This window comes from Scyliorhinus torazame, chromosome 11 (assembly GCF_047496885.1).
Source record: "Scyliorhinus torazame isolate Kashiwa2021f chromosome 11, sScyTor2.1, whole genome shotgun sequence".
In the NCBI taxonomy this organism is placed as follows: Eukaryota; Metazoa; Chordata; class Chondrichthyes; order Carcharhiniformes; family Scyliorhinidae; genus Scyliorhinus; species Scyliorhinus torazame.
The window spans coordinates 175,642,616-175,659,521 of NC_092717.1; the positions used below are offsets into that span (position 1 = coordinate 175,642,616).

General features: G+C 51.6%; 1 long non-coding RNA gene across 1 annotated transcript in view; it reads left to right on the forward strand.

Annotated features, from left to right (window-relative positions):
• The window catches only part of LOC140386029 (uncharacterized), a 47,467-nt gene that overhangs the window by 14,895 nt on the left and 15,666 nt on the right, over nucleotides 1–16,906 (forward strand). Inside the window, exon 2 of the long non-coding RNA XR_011933542.1 lies at nucleotides 16,439–16,554. This is a non-coding gene — a long non-coding RNA (uncharacterized lncRNA). The remainder of the gene's footprint in view (nucleotides 1–16,438; nucleotides 16,555–16,906) is intronic.

Genomic DNA, 16,906 nt, shown 5'->3' on the forward strand with positions numbered 1-16,906 from the left:
ATCGGCTCAAGGGTTCACCAGACGGTGGCAACCGTTCCTCGACTACCTAGCGGAACGTTAGAGGGAAGATAGATGACCAGCAGCAGCAACCCGGGGGGGGGGGGGGGGGGGGGGGGTGGGGGGGGGGGGGGGGGGGGGGGGGGGGGGGGGGGGGAAGGGGGAGGTAAATTGTTTGGGTTTTTTGGAGGGGGAGAGGGGCGGGGGGGAGTATTACTTTGTGTTATTTGGGTTAGTTTACTATGTTAGTTACAAAATGTTATATTGCAGTTATCATGTTACTTTTATTTTTATTTCTTTGAATTGTGAGGGAAAAAACTGTGTTTGAAAACTTTAATAAAATATATTTTTTTAAAAAAGAAATAGAAAAACAATAAAATAAAATGGAATCACACTTACGTTCGACACTGGCTTCACAAAGTACCAATACAATAGGGCCTGCTTTAGCAGAGTGGGCTAAGCAGGTGGCTTGTAATGCAAAACAAGGCCAGCAGCATGGGTTCAATTCCTGTACTGGCCTCCCTGAACAGGCACTGGAATGTGGCAACTAGGGGCTTTTCACAGTAACTTCATTGTAGCCTACTTGTGACAATAAGTGATTATTATTATACATTAAAACAATTTCAAACCATCTCAATTTAACTACCTTACAGCTAACCTTCCCCATCTGCTGAGCAATACCTTACAGATTTTAAAATTCAGTAACTATTTAAAAAAAAAAATTTTTAGTAAAGGTTTTCATAAAATATCAATAACAAAATGAGAAAGAAAAAGAACCCAACAGGGTTAAGTACAAAACACAATCTAAAAAAGCAACCCCCCAAACCCCTCCCCCCGTACATAAATAATAAATTAACATTAACACCCCGACTTAACACAACAGGTGTATACACCCCCTCAGACCCTCCAGTGTAAATAACATAAACAAAAATAACCCCCCCCCCCACCCCGAGCTACTGCTGCCATTGACCAATGTCTATCGTTCTGCCAGAAAGTCTAAGAACGGTTGCCACCGCCTAAAGAACCCTTGTACCGACCCTCTCAAGGCGAATTTCACCCTCTCCAATTTAATAAACCCCGCCATATCGCTGATCCAGGATTCCACGCTTGGGGGCCTCGTATCTTTCCACTCAAGGAGAATCCTTCGCCGGGCTACCAGGGACGCAAAGGCCAGAATACCGGCCTCTTTCGCCTCCTGCACTCCCGGCTCCTCTGCCACCCCAAATATTGCGAGCCCCCAGCCCGCCTTGACCCTGGATCCTACCACCCTCGACACCGTCCTCGCTACGCCCTTCCAAAATTCCTCCAGCGCTGGGCATGCCCAGAACATATGGGTGTGATTTGCTGGGCTCCCTGAGCACACATCCTTGTCCCGGTCATGTGTGCCCTGTGCAGCACCTTAAACTGTATGAGGCTGAGCCTCGCACACGATGAGGAAGAGTTCACCCTCCCTAGGGCATCTGCCCACGTCCCCTCTTCGATCTCCTCTCCCAACTCCTCCTCCCACTTACCTTTCAACTCGACCACCGAGGCCTCCTCCTCCTCCTGCATCACCTGGTAAGTTTCCGAGATCTTCCCCACTCCCACCCACCCTCCCCAAGAGCACCCTGTCCTGTACTGTGTGTGGCAGTAGCCGCGGGAATTCCACCACCTGTCGTCTGGCAAACGCCCTTACCTGTAAGTACCTGAAGGTGTTCCCCGGGGGGAGCCTGTACTTCTCCTCCAGGTCACCTAAGCTCGCCAACTTCCCGTCCACAAACAGGTCCCCCAACTTTCATATCCCTGCCCTGTGCCACCCCGAAAACCCTCCACCTGTTCTTCCTGGGGCGAGTCGGTGGTTCCCCTGTAATGGGGTCCACGCCGAGGCTCCAACTTCCCCCCTATGCCGCCTCCACTGCCCCCAAATTCTGAGGGCCGCCACCACCACCAGGCTCGTGGTATACCTCCTTGGAGGGAGCGGCAGCAGCGCCGTTGCCAGCGCCCCCAGATTCGTACCCATACAGGACGCCATCTCCAGCCTCTTCCATGCAGCTCCCTCCCCCTCCATCAACCACTTGCGCACCATCGTCGCATTGGCGGCCCAGTAGTACCCACAGAGGTTGGGCAGCGCCAGCCCCCCACTATCTCTACTCCGCTCCAGGAACACCCTTCTCACTCTCGGAGTCCCTCGCGCCCACACAAACCCCATTATACTCCTGTTAACCCGCCTGAAAAAAGCCTTCGGGATAAACACGGGGAGGCACTGGAACAGGAACAAAAACCTTGGGAGCACCGTCATTTTGATTGACTGCACCCTACCCGCCAGGGACAGCGGCAACGCGTCCCACCTCTTGAACTCCTCCTCCATTTGCTCCACCAGCCTTGTAAAGTTAAGCCTATGCAGGGCCCCCCAGCTCCTGGCCACCTGGACCCCCAAATATCTGAAGCTCCTCTCTGCCCTTTTTAGTGGGAGCTCGCCAATCCCCCTCTCCTGGTCCCCTAGCTGAACTATGAACAGCTCACTCTACCCCATATTGAGCTTGTACCCCGAAAAGTCCCCGAATTCCCTAAGGATCCTCATTACCTCTGGCATTCCTCCCACCGGGTCCGCCACATACAGCAGCAGGTCATCCGCATAAAGCGACACCCTATGCTCCTCCCCACCCCACACCAACCCCCTCCAGTTCCTCGACTCTCTCAGTGCCATAGCCATGGGTTCAATCGCCAGTGCGGAGAGCAGGGGGGACAGGGGACACCCCTGTCTCGTCCCTCGGTGCAACCGAAAGTACTCGGACCGCCTCCTATTTGTGGCCACACTCGCCATCGGGACCTCATACAACAGCCTAACCCACCTGACAAACCCCTCCCCAAACCCGAACCTCTTCAGCACCTCCCACAGGTACCCCCACTCTACCCTATCGAAGGCTTTCTCAGCGTCCATCGCCACCACTATCTCCGCCTCCCCCCCCCTCGCCGGCATCATGATAACGTTCAAAAGCCTCCGCACATTCGCGTTCAACTGTCTCCCCTTCACAAACCCCGTCTGGTCTTCATGGATGATCTGCGGCACACAATCCTCAATCCTCGTGGCTAAGACCTTCGCCAGCACCTTGGCATCTAGATTTAGCAAGGTAATCAGTCTGTAAGACCCACATTGCAGGGGATCCTTGTCCCGCTTCAGGATCAAGGAGATCAGTGCCCGGGACATCGTCGGGGGTAAAGCCCCCCCTCCCTTGCCTCATTAAAGGTCCTAACTAACAGCGTCCCAACAGGTCCACATATTTTTTATAGAACTCGACCGGGAAACCGTCCGGCCCGGTGCCTTCCCCGCCTGCATGCTTCCTATCCCTTTGATCAGCTCCTCCAACCCAATCGGGGCCCCCAGTCCCGCCACCAGTCCCTCTTCCACCTTTGGAAACCTCAATTGGTCCAGGAAACGGCCCATCCCTCCCTCCTCCCGTGGGGGCTCGGATCGGTACAATTCCTCGTAGAAGTCCCTGAAGACCCCATTGATGCCAACCCCACTCCGCACCACGCTCCCTCCCCTGTCCTTAACTCCCCCGATCTCCCTAGCTGCGTCCCGCTTCCGAAGCTGATGCGCCAGCATCCGGCTTGCCTTTTCCCCATACTCGTAGACCGCCCCCTGGGCCTTCCTCCACTGCACCTCCGCCTTCCTGGTGGTCACCAGGTCGAATTCGGCCTGGAGGCTGCACCTCTTCCTCAATAATCCTTCCTCAGGCTCTTCCGCATACCTCCTGTCTACTCTCACCATCTCCCCCACCAGCCTCTCCCTCTCCCCCCGCTCCCTCCGCTCCTTGTGGGCCCTAATGGAGATCAGCTCTCCCCTCACCACCACCTTCAGTGCCTCCCATACCATCACCACCCGGACCTCCCCGTTGTCGTTGGTCTCCAAGTACCTCTCTACTTCCTCGGACCCGCTCGCTCACCTCCCCGTCCGCCAACAGCCCGACCTCCAAGCGCCACAGCGGGCGCTGGTCCCTCTCCTCCCCCATGTCCAAGTCCACCCAATGCGGGGCGTGGTCCGAAATGGCTATTGCCGAATACTCGGTATCCTCTACTCTCTCTATCAGCGCCCTACTCAAAATGAAAAAGTCGATTCGAGAATAAGCCTTATGGACATGTGAGAAGAATGAAAATTCCCTCGCCCCCGGCCTTGCAAACCTCCAAGGGTCCACCCCTCCCATTTGGTCCGTAAATCCCCTCAACACTCTAGCCGCCGCCGGCTTCCTACCCGTCCTAGACCTGGAGCGATCCAGTGCCGGATCCAACACCGTGTTAAAGTCTCCCCCCATTATCAGGCCCCCCACTTCCAAGTCTGGGATCCAACCCAACATACGCCGCATAAAACCCGCATCGTCCCAGTTCGGAGCATACACATTGACCAGTACCACCCTTTCTCCCTGCAACTTACCACTTACCATTATGTACCTACCACCATTATCTGCCACAATGCTCGACGCCTCGAATGACATCTTCTTTCCCTCCAAGATCGCCACCCCTCGATTTTTGGCATCTAGCCCCGAGTGAAACACCTGACCTACCCACCCTTTCCTCAGTCTTACCTGGTCTGCCACCTTCAGGTGTGTCTCCTGGAGCATAACCACATCCGCCTTGAGCCCCTTCAGGTGCGCGAACACGCGGGCCCGCTTAACCGGCCCATTCAGTCCCCTTACATTCCAGGTTATGAGCCGGATCAGGGGGCTACCCGCCCCCCTCCCCCGCCGACTAGCCATGACCCGTCCTCAGCCAGCCACGCACCCGCACCCCACACCCAGCCCGTTCCCCATCGCGGCATACCCCCGTCTCGACCCCCCCCCACTCGCTCCAGCTCCACCTTGACCTTAGCAGCAGCAACTCGATTTCCCCCCATACCCCCCCCCCCCCCCCCCCCACCGGTTAGGACCCATCCTAACTGGTTTACTCCCCCCATTGCACTTCCGCAAGTCAGCTGACTCCTGCTGACCCCGGCCACTCCCGCCTCCCCTTCGATTCCTCCCATTGTGTGGCACACCCTCCTCTCCCGCTCCCCATCCACAGGCTCTCCCCCTCCACCCTCCGTTCTAAGCGCAGGAAACAATCCTCGCTTCCCCGCCCTGGCCCCGCCCCCCAGTCTTCGCCGCGGGAAAAAAGCCCGCGCTCTCCACCTACCAGGCCCCGCCACCAACCAAAACAGTGCCCAACCCGCACCATCCACCCTCCCAACCCGAAAGAGAAAAACACAGAGAAAAAGAAACCCAAAACAATGCAAAGGCCCGCATCCCCGCCCCCCCCCGCGAACCAAAAATAGGCATAACATATCCACCGCTGTCCCCAATCGCCCATCCCAATCCTCAGTCTGTGTCCAGCTTCTCGGCCTGAACAAAGGCCCACGCCTCCTCTGGAGACTCAAAATAATGGTGCCGGTCCTTGTAGGTAACCCACAGTCACGCCGGCTGCAACATGCCAAACTTCACCCCCTTCCTGTGCAGCACTGCCTTCGCTCGATTGTAGCCGGCCCTCCTCTTCGCCACCTCCGCACTCCAGTCCTGATATATCCGAACCTCCACGTTCTCCCACCTGCTGCTCCTCTCCTTCTTGGCCCACCTGAGCACACACGCCTGATCGACGAACCGATGGAACCACACCAGCACCACCCGCGGAGGCTCGTTAGCCTTGGGCCTCCTCGCCAACACTCTATGGGCCCCTTCCAGCTCCAGGGGCCCTGGAAGGACCCCGCTCCCATCAGCGAGTTCAACATGGTGACCACATAGGCCCCCACGTCCGGCCCCTCCAGCCCCTCCGGGAGGCCCAGAATCCGCAGATTCTTCCGCCTCGACCGATTCTCCATCTCCTCGAACCACTCCTGCCATTTCTTGTGGAGCACCTCGTGCGCCTCCACCTTTACCGCCAGGCCTAAGATCTCGTCCTCATTGTCAGAGATCTTTTGTCGAGCCTCTCGGATCGCCACCCCCTGGGCCGTCTGTGTCTCCAGCAGCTTATCAATAGAAGCCTTCATCGGCTCCAGCAGGTCCGTTTTAATCTCTCTGAGGCAGCGCTGGATACCCTCCTGTTGCTCCTCCGCCCACTGCCTCCACGCTGCCTGGTCTCCGCCCGCCGCCATTTTGTCCTTCTTCCCTCCCTTCTTCTGGTCCACCACTACCTTTTTTGTCGCCCCGCTCCTAGTTAAAGCCATATACTGACGGGGAGCTATTATTAACTCCTTCCCACATCGGGAAACGTCGAAGAAGTGCCCTTGGGGGCCCTGAAAAGAGCCCAAAAGTCCGTTTTTGCGGGAGCCGCCAATTGTGCGACTTAGCTCCACATAGCCGCAACCGGAAGTCTCGAGAGGGAATCCTTTTGGCAGTGTTCGCTTCACCAGTCTGCCCCAAAAAGTCTATGGAAACTCCTGAAAAAGGTCTGAGAGTCGGTTCCAGACGGGAGCTGCCGAATGCGCGACCTACTCCTCCATGGCCGCCACCGGAAGCCTCGTCCCCGCTTCTTCAATGGCCTTGGTAGATCTTTTCACAGTTGTCCCCTCTGCTGCTAGAATTCACCTTCGATAGAGGCCCTCAAGTCAGATTGCAGCTTTAAGCTTGCCCTTCACCTGCCTGCATGCTGGAAGAGGCTTTTGTCTATTCCTGCAGCTCAAGCCAAATCTTTTACTGTTTCTGCCGGGTCTGGTAACCAAACGACATAACATTTCTGAGGGACCCTGTCAGGGGAATGTTGCCGTCTTCTTCCCACACCGGGAAATGTCAAACAAATGCCTGTAAAAGAGCCCAAAAGTCCGTTCCAAGCGGGAGCTACCGAATATGCGACCTAGCTCTGCATAGCCGCACCCGGAAGTCCAAAATTCAGTAACTTTTACCTTACATGTGGCAGCGCTCCGATAGCTTGTGATTTCAAACAAACCTGTTGGACTTTAACCTGGTGTTGTGAGACTTCTTTCTTTTACCACATAGAAATCTTTAATTCTCCATTGGAGTGCCCTCTGAGGTTAACAGCTTTTCAGATCTGGCTCCGGTCACACTGTTTGCTGAGAGTTTGACCACCCATTCCTGCTGTAAGTTGAGATCTAAAACAGCTACCCCCCTTGGTTTCAGTACCTCCTGAAAAACATTCTTTCCACCAGATTCTTTGGGGTGGAGGCAGGTGTGCGAAGTGTGCGGGAGGGGGCCAGCGAACCATGTCCCAAATGTTCTGGGCATGCCCAAAGCTGAGGGGATTTTGGCAGGTGTTTGCTGACGCCATGTCAACAGTATTAAATATGAGGGTGGCAATGAGTCCAGTGGTGGCGATTTTTGGGGGATTGCAGGACCCGGGAATCCAGGAGGAGAAGGAGGCGGACGTTCTGGAATTGCTTCCCTGGTAGCCCGGAGGCGCATATTGCTGGCATGGAGGGACCCAAAGCCCCCGAAATCGGAGACCTGGCTTTCAGGCATGACTAGCTTCCTCTGCCTGGAGAAAATTAAGTTCGCCATGAGAGGTGTCGTGTTAATCACCCTGGGGTAACACGGACTGCAACTGGATGCAGTTGTACTTGAAAGTAGACACCAAACTTTGATGTAAGTTCAATATGCTTTATTGAACTTGCTGAGCAGTGCACACAGTTCGCTGTGAGTTTGACACTCTACTAATCTAAACCTGCTTACTATAACTAACTAGACCAGACTAGCTCTGAGCCACGTGTAGAAGGTGCTGATATATACACCCTGACTGTCACTACAGTTGTCACCAGTGGAAAGAGGCAGAGTGTTGATGCCTCGTGTTTTTTATAGTGCCAGACTGCCTTCCAGCGTTCTGCCTGGTGATTGGTTGTGTTCTGTCCTGTGTGTTGATTTGCTGTACTGGGTGTCTGCCACTGCCTGTCTGTACCTCATTATGTGCATGAGTGCATATCATGACAGGGGGGTCTCTGTTGGGGTTTGGCCTGAGGTGGCAACCATTCGTCGACTTCCTCGCAGAGAACTAATCGTCAGCAGAAAGGGGGTGAGGGAGAGGGTTAGATTAGCGTAGGTTAGGGTGGTCAGTAATGGCAAGATCTGTGGGAGAGGGAGGTGGAATTTGCACTATGTTTATATTTTCCTTGTTATGTATATTGTTGCTTTTGTTACTGTTATAATGCCAAAGAAATACCTCAATAAAATGTTTATTAAAAAAAACATTCTTTCCCTTTGATCTTTCCATTGTCTCATCTAGTCTCTTTAGAACTGCTCTCTCCCTGAATTAACTTCACCTCTTTACTTTAGCTTTGTCCCACTCTGTCCTCCACAGAGCTCGCCGGCGGAGGCACGGGAGAATTCAGCCCACCATGTGGTAAAAATGTCTCCTCAACTCCCTCAGGTTCTGATGCCAATTACACTAAATCCATGTCTTCTGGTCACGGACCATCCTGCCAATAGAAACAGTGTCTCATTATTTATTCTATCAAAACCATTCATATTTTAAAATATTTCTGTTAAATCCCTCCTTAACCCATTCAACTCTAAAGAGAACAATCAGAGCTTTTCCAATCTCTTCACTGAAGTGACGTTTTCTTTATGTACACTGAATTCCATTAGAATGATGATATTAAAATGGCAATGTTACTTTCTTGGCAGAGAAGAAGGCTGCAAGATATCTGTGGTTTTATTGACAGCTTCTCTTAGCGGTGCATTGCATCTGCCTTGTATCTCTGTTTTCAAAGGGTAGTCTTTGTGTGCTGTTTTGAGATTATCTCTGTGCAGCGTTTCCAGAGAAGCATCACAGGAAACCTGAATTTGTGATATTGGGCAATATTTAATGGAGGCGATGGAGTTCTCACGGGCCAGCTAGACAGCCAGTGAGCGAACCAATTCACCTCTTTTTAGGAGACCCGCCACATTAAATGCCAATCAGGCACTCAAATGGGAATCCTTCCCCTTTGATCAAAGATCCTGGGAGAGGGGTGGTTAGGGATGGACCCAGGCACAGTGGATGATAGCAGAAGAGCAGGTTTCAGGGTGGGTGCTATGGTTGCGGAGAGATGGTCAGCAGCGAGGGCAGGATATGGTTCTCAGTGGGTCACTCCCCCCCCCCCCCCACCCTTCCTGATGCCACATCCCTCAATCTGACACTGTGCCTGAAAGCAAAGGACACCTCCAGCCCCCTCCCTGCCCCACACCCCAAACTGGGTGGGCATAAACAAACATACCATGGCAGCAATAGTCCACTTACAGCCTCAATTGGCAGCAGGGTGGACAGCCTTCTCACCATGAATTTAAATGGGACAGCAGCAGGAAGGTGATGAGCCCCCATCTGCCACTCTCCTGCCTGGTAAATTGCTCCACCCACCATCAAACTCATCCTGGAGTGGGCACTAAATTCTGCACATGATGTCTAACTTGCATCAGTGACGGAACCCAACATCCTTCCCCTGACAGGATACTTTTGACTTTCCAACCACTTCAGTAGGCAGGCACCTTGGGTGTTCCTTACATAGCTCAGGTTCCCACCAATTCCACAATAAAGAAGCAACATCTCTTTGATTCATTGAAGTTTGATGTGTTGCCCCTGTAACCATCCCATGATATTATAAAGAGTGAATTTAGGAAACACTTTTACATACAAAGAGTGATAAAGTTTTGCAACTCTTCAGCAAACTGCAATAGAGACTAGGTCAGTTGTTAATTTTAAGTCAGAGATTGATAGAGGGATATGGGGATAAAGCAGGAATGTGGAGTTAGATTGTCAATCAGCAATGATCTTATTGAAAGTTGGTACATGCTCAATGGCCTTCTCCTCTTCCTGACTTCTCTGGTGCTTGCAACTATCGGAATGCTGTCTATTTGCTTCTTACACCTCCTCCTCTTGGAGTCCTAGAAGAATATAAAATGAACATTGCTCATAATACCACTTTAAACATACATTTACATTGGAAGGTATGGTATTCTGTTGGACATTTTACAAGGTGTAATGTGTTGAACACAATAGAGGATTCAATAATCTTCTACCTGAAATGTTAACTATGTCTCTCTCCAAAGAAGCTGCTAGACTTGTTAAGTATTTTCAGTGTTTTTTTCCATATATATAATTCTATAGTGTTCAAGCATAATGACTGTGATTCAGAGGACTCCAGTTAAAGTCTGCTGATCGGCTCGTTAAGCTGGGTGTTTATCGGCAGCTGCAGCGCGGAGAAACATCCCGCTGTCCAACGGCATTTTACTGCTTTTTTTGGCCTCGGGGAGTTTCTCTCTGCCAAGGTCACACTTAGAGGGATTTCCTGGTGGCAAACTGCAGCTCGCCAGCAGGACAGGCTCCTCGCAGATCAGAGTGCCATTGTGTCCGGAAGTCCGATCTTCCTCCCCCCCACACTTCCAGACCCCATTCCCTCACCTTTTGTCCCCCCCTCACACCCCAACCTTGGGAAGGCGTCCAGGAACCCTTCTTCAACCCACCTCTACCTGGCAACCCCCCCACATGAGCCAGGCCCCTGGCACAGCCAACCTGGCAGCTGGGCACTCTGGCATTGCCAGCCTGGAACCCTGGCAATGCTATTTGGGTACCCTGATGGTGCCTGGGTAGTACTGCCAGGGTACCCACATGGCAATGCCAGGCTGTCAGTGCCAAGGTGTCCAGGAGCCAGGGGGACAGCGAGGGTGCCAACCTGGCCTGTCTCGGACCACCCAGAGGCCTCCAATGGCCTGAGACATGCCTCCCCTGGTGCCATTACCAGTTTCCCACGTTTGTGTGGACCAGTATTGAGCGACACTCTGGCGAGGTCCCCCAGGTGTGGCTGGTGAGTCCCTGGCATCCAGATATTTAATGACTCATTTAAAAATGCTGGTCTGGATCTCGCCCAGCGTGGTCGAGATCCAGATCGTGCCGGCAGGGCAGGCCTGGTGACTTATACGAGGTTTTGCGGCCGACTTGGAGCATGATTTGGGGCTCGTGCGCAATTCACCCATTGCGCCCGGATCCACGCCAGGCACAGCAGGGTCGTTGAATCACACCCAACATCTTGAATTGGAAACTTTCTTGTCCTTGTAAAACATTGATGTGGAGATGCCGGCGTTGGACTGGGCTGAGCACAGTAAGAAGTCTTACAACACCAGGTTAAAGTCCAACAGATTTGTTTCAAATCACTAGCTTTCGGAGCACAGCTCCTTCCTCAGGTGAATGAAGAGGTGGGTTCCAGAAACATATATATAGACAAAGTCAAAGATGCAAGACGATACTTGGAATGCAAGTCTTTGCAGGTAATTAAGTCTTTACAGGCCCAGATGGAGCGACTGGGGAGAGGAGTAATCCCAGGTTAAAGAGGTGTGAATTGTTTCAAGCCAGGACAGTTGGTAGGATTTCACAAGCCCAGGCCACATGGTGGGGGGTGAGTGTAATGCGACATGAATCCAAGGTCCTGGTTGGGGCCGTACTAATGTGTGCAGAACTTGGCTATAAATTTCTGCTCGGCGATTCTGCGTTGTCGCATGGCCTGAAGGCCGCCTTGGCGAAAGCTTACCAGAAGATCAGAGGCTGAAGACCCTTGACTGCTGAAGTGTTCCCTGACTGGAAGGGAACATTCCTGCCTGGTGATTGTCGCACGATGTCCGTTCATTCGTTGTCGCAGCGTCTGCATGGTCTCGCCAATGTACCACGCTTCGGGCATCCTTTCCTGCAGCGTATGAGGTAGACAACGTTGGCCGAGTCGCATGAGTATGTACCACGTACCTGGTGGGTGGTGTTCTCACGTGTAATGGTGGTACCCATGTCGATGATCTGGCACGTCTTGCAGAGATTGCCATGGCAGGGTGTGTGGTGTCGTGGTCACTGTTCTGAAGGCTGGGTAGTTTGCTGCAAACAATGGTTTGTTTGAGGTTGCGCGGTTGTTTGAAGGCAAGTAATGGGGGTGTGGGGATGACCTTGGCAAGATATTCATCTTCATCTATGTCGTGCTGAAGGCTGCGAAGAAGATGTCGTAGTTTCTCTGCTCCGGGGAAGTACTGGACGACGAAGGGTACTCTGTCGGTTGTGTCCCGTGTTTGTCTTCAGAGGAGGTCAGTGCGGTTTTTTGCTGTGGCGCGTTGGAACTGTCGATCGATGAGTCATGAAAAAAAATGAATTGGGTACACTAAATTTCTAAAAAAAAAGAATCAGTCAACAAAGCTTTTTTCTAAATAAATTTAGAGTACGCATTATTTTTTTCCAATTAAGGGGCAATTTAGCGTCGCCAATCCACCTACCCTGCACATCTTTGGGTTCTGCGGGCGAAACGCATGCAGACACAGGGAGAATGTGCAAACTCCACACGGATAGTGACCCAGGGCTGGGATTCGACCCTGGGTCCTCACCGCTGTGAGGCAGCAGTGCTAACCACTGTGCCACCGTGCAGCCGCTACCAGTCAATAAAGCTAAAGCAAAATATTGGGGATGTTGGATTCTAAAATTTTTTAAATCGGAAAATGCTGAAAACAAACAGCAGGTCAGAGAGCATTTGGAGACAGAGAAACATTGCTGGCCCTTGACATCAGAACTTGAAGATGTTTAAAATGAATTGTTTTCAAGCAAATACAGGACAAAAATGGGCAGAAGTAATGAAATGACAAAGTGGCGTTGACGTCAGACAAAAGCAGATGATGATGACATACGATTATAAACAAAAGGTGGATCCAAAGGAGGTGTAAATGTTTGCTGGAGACCATTTGAGGTAAAAGAGAGTGAGAAAATCTGGCAAAGGAGCTTCCGTAACCCAGGAGTTTGATGGAAGGAAACCAGGTAAAAATGAATGGAAATGCTGATATGTCATATTGGAATTTGTGATATTACAAGTCACGCAGTACTTGTTACACTTGTAGGTGTTAATATAAAATAATTTATAACGTTAAAAAGCCTGCCATAACTCACCCCCCATTCCAGTACTGCCACTAAGAGTGGAATTTTCCAGCCCATCCAGTTGGTTGCGCCAAAGTCAATGGGGTTTAAATGGATCACCGCATCCGTCATGAGAAAAACCGCCACGGCAGGGCCAGACATCTGGGTGAATGAACTGGCGCAGTGCTGCAGCACAGCCGGGAATGGAAATGTTAGTGGGATACAATCACCAGTACAAAAGCAAAATGCTGACGATACTGGAAATCTGAAATGATAGTACCTTAAATAAACCGTGACAATCTTCAAAGACGTGGCACTACAGTCAGCAACGTAGGACTATACAAAGTATAACAGCCCATGTTGCAGCACAAGCTGGAATAACATTCCAAAAGTTTGATGTAGTGGCACAGTGCCATAGTGGTTAGCACTGTGATGTGCCATCAATTAACACAAGACGAGTAGTGAACAAAACTGCACAAGGCACGCAGGAATTCGGCTTGTGATTCTCCGGGGCGTTGTCGCATAATGGCAAGGTGGTGCCTGGCGTACATCTCGTTTACTGCCTTTACGTGCTGTCCCTTCAGCAGCATTATCACCTCCGTATACGAGGGGGCATCTCTGATAAGAAGGAAAACTTGTGGGCTCACCCGTGCATTGAGTATTTGAAGCTTTTGGAGGTCGGTGGAGGATCCGAGGTAAGCTTCGAAGCAGCTTAGCCAGTACTCGAATGTCGCAGTGGCATCGGCTGCTTGTGGGTCCAGGCAATCAGGCTTGAGTGATGAATTCATCTTAAAAGTTTAGCTTATTAAATTGATGTGCCATCAATTAACACAAGACGAGTCGTGAATGAAACTGCGGCTTTAATAAGCTAAATAGAAAGCCTCCTGGCCACTGATCCTGAACTGGGGAGGGCCGGAGGTCAGCCACCTTTATACTGAGCCCAAGGAGAGGCAGAGCCATCAGGCAGTGGTTTACCACAATACATGCAGTACAGTAACAGTTTACCACACACTGCCGCCTCAAAGTTCCAGGAATTCGGGTTCAATTCCGGCCTTGGATGACTGTCTGTGTGGAGTTTGCACTTTCTCCCCATGTCTGGGTGGGTTTCTTCCGGGTGCTCCAGCTTCCTCCCACAGTCCAAAGATGTGCAGGTTAGCTGGATTGGCCGTGAAATAATTGCCCTTTAGTGTCCAAAGATGTGCAGGTTAAGTGGGGTTACAGGGATAAAGTAGGGGAGTGAGCCTAGGTAGGGTGCTCTTTCAGAGGGTCGGTGAAGGCCCGATGGGCCAAATGGCCTCCTTCTGCATTGTATGGCTTCTCTGGCTTCTAACACAACAAAACAAAATAATAGTGCATTTTGTGAAGTGGCATTATAGATAATGGGCCCGAACTTCCATGGAGTGGCAATCACCGTCAGATTGTCATTCCATTCCTTTTCGCTTACCTTAGACTGGAGCTGCACATTTGTCATCCAGACCTCTGACCCAGGCCTGGTTAGAATTGTTGGGCGGGTACTTAGAAAATGGGGATTCAAAGGGTCAGGCGTATAGTTACACAGGTTTTAGGAGTGCTTTTAATCCTTCTAACATTTCTTAGGTAACTATTCTGCTCATGGAATCAGAACCATCCAAAGTCTGAATTTAATCGGAGCGTTGGATGGTTCCAGGTGTAGGGGGCTGGATTAACCATTATTGGGATAATGCCCACACACCGGCATCAAAACTGTGGACTTTCACACCAGAAAAACTGGGGTGAACGGGCCACTTATTCCTAGCCCTGCAGGGCCTAGCAGGGACCCGGCGTAAATCTAGCAGCTTTTGCTGCAGATACGGGTCCCCGCACTTCCGGGTCGGAGGCCACGCATGTGCACGGCAGCGGCCTACAGCAGCCGCGCTGTTCTCCACGGTGGACTCGGACCGCGGAGCTGGACCCTTAAAATAAGCCCCCCGATCGGCCGCGCGACCAACCCGGACCGCCCGCCCAAACATTTCCCGGCTGCGTATAAGGACCCCCCTGCCCTCCGATCGGCCCGCCCCCAACCAGAGCGGCCACGGACTGAGTCCGCTGTCGCCACGCTAGTTTCCCGACCGGCAGGACCACATTAGATCTATACCGTCGGAACTTCGGCCGGTCGGGGGTGGGGAATGGCGGAGCGGGCCTCTGGCAATGCTGTGGTACTATTCAATCCGTCATGGCATCCAGTGAAATGTAACTATACACAATGTTGCAAAATCTAATACAAATCAATCCATTGGGTCCGTGCTTTGTAACACAGAGCTACTCAACAGGGCACTGCACAATGTTGTCCGCCACTGTGCCCGTTCAGCAGTGTAATGATAGGTAAAGTAAAGTCGCCATAGTCCCAGATGACCATTGGCTGCTTTCCTCTTTGAGGAGGAGAGCTGACTGGTGGTGATTTAACCTGAGGATCACCCACACCTCAGGCGAGGGACAAGGTTGAGGAGGCGGCCTTGGGGACTTCTGGTGACGGCCACCCTTCTGATCCAAGCCCTTGTATACTTGACCTGTTGTTATTTATTAATTTAATTCACTTCATTCATTTTTACGGGGTGTGGACTTCACTGGTTAGGTCAGCATTTGGTGCTCATCCCTAATTGCCCCTGGGGAGATGTTTGAGAAGGTGAACCAGTACATGTAGTGTAGGTACAACCACTGTGCTATTAGACAGGGAGTTCCAGGATTTTGACCCAGCAGCAGTGAAGGAACAGCGATATATTTCCAAGTCAGGATGTGACTTGGAGGGGATCTTCCAGGTGCTGCCCTTATGTTTCTAGATGGTAGTGGCTGTGGGTTTGGAAGGTGCTACCTAAGGAACCTGCAGTGCATCTTGTAAACAGTGCTTCACAGCTCCTACTGTGCGTCGGTGGTAGAGGGTTTGAATGTTTGTGGAAGGGTTGCCAATCAAAATTGGCTGCTTTGTCCTGAATAGTGTTGAGCTTTGAGCTTCTTGGGTTTGGAGCTGCAGTCATCCAGGTCAGTGGGGAGTATGCCATCATACCCCTGCCTTATGCCATGTAGGTGGCAGAAAGGCTCTTGGGAGTCAGGATATGAGTTACTCGCCTCTGACATGCTCTTGTAGCCATAGTATTTATATGGCTAGTCCAGTTCAGTTTCTGGTCAATTGTAACCCCCAGGGTGTTGATAGTGGGGTGACGGTAATGCCGTTGTATGTCAAGGGGCAATGGTTTGATTCTCTCTTATTGGAGATAGTCATTGCCTGGCACTTGTGTGGTGTGAATGTTGCTTGCCACTTGTCAGCCCAAGGCTAGATATTGTCCAGGTCTTGCTGCATCTGCACCTAGATTGCTTCATGAGGAGTCACAAATGGAGCTGAACATTGTGCAGCTATCAGCGACCATCACCACTTCTGACCTTATGTTGGGAAGAAGACCATTGATGAAGCAGCTGGGGCAGCATGGTGGCGCAGTGGTTAGCGCTGCTGCCTCATGGTGCCGAGGACCTGGGTTCGATCCTGGACCCAGGTCACTGTCTGTGTGGAGTTTGCACATTCTCCGTTTGTCTGCGTGGGTCTCACCCCCACAAAGATGTGCAGGGTAGGTGGATGCTAAATTGGAACAAAAAAGAACTGAGCACTTCAATTTTTTTTTTTAAATAGATGAAGCAGCTGAAGATGGTTGGGCCGAGGACACTACTCTGAGGAACTCCTGCAGTAATATCCTGGTACTGAGATGACCGACCTCCAACAACCACAAACATCTTCCTTTGTGCCAGGTATGACTCCAACCAGCGGAGAGTTCCCCCCCTCTCCCCCTCCCCGATTCCCATTGACTCCAGTTTTATGAGGACTCCTTGATGCCGTATTTGATCAAATGCTGCCTTGATGTCACTCTCACCTCACCTCTGGCATTCAGCTCCTTTGTCCATGTCGGAGCTGAGTGACTCTGATGGCACCCAAACTGAGCATCAGTGAGTAGGTTATTGCTCAGAAGGTGCCACTTGATAGCGCTGTTGAGGACCCCCTTCCATCACTTTACTGATGATTGAGAGCAGACTGATGGGGCAGTAATTGGCAGGTTAGATTTGTCTACTTGTGTACAGGGTAAAGAATGGCAGCCTATCACAG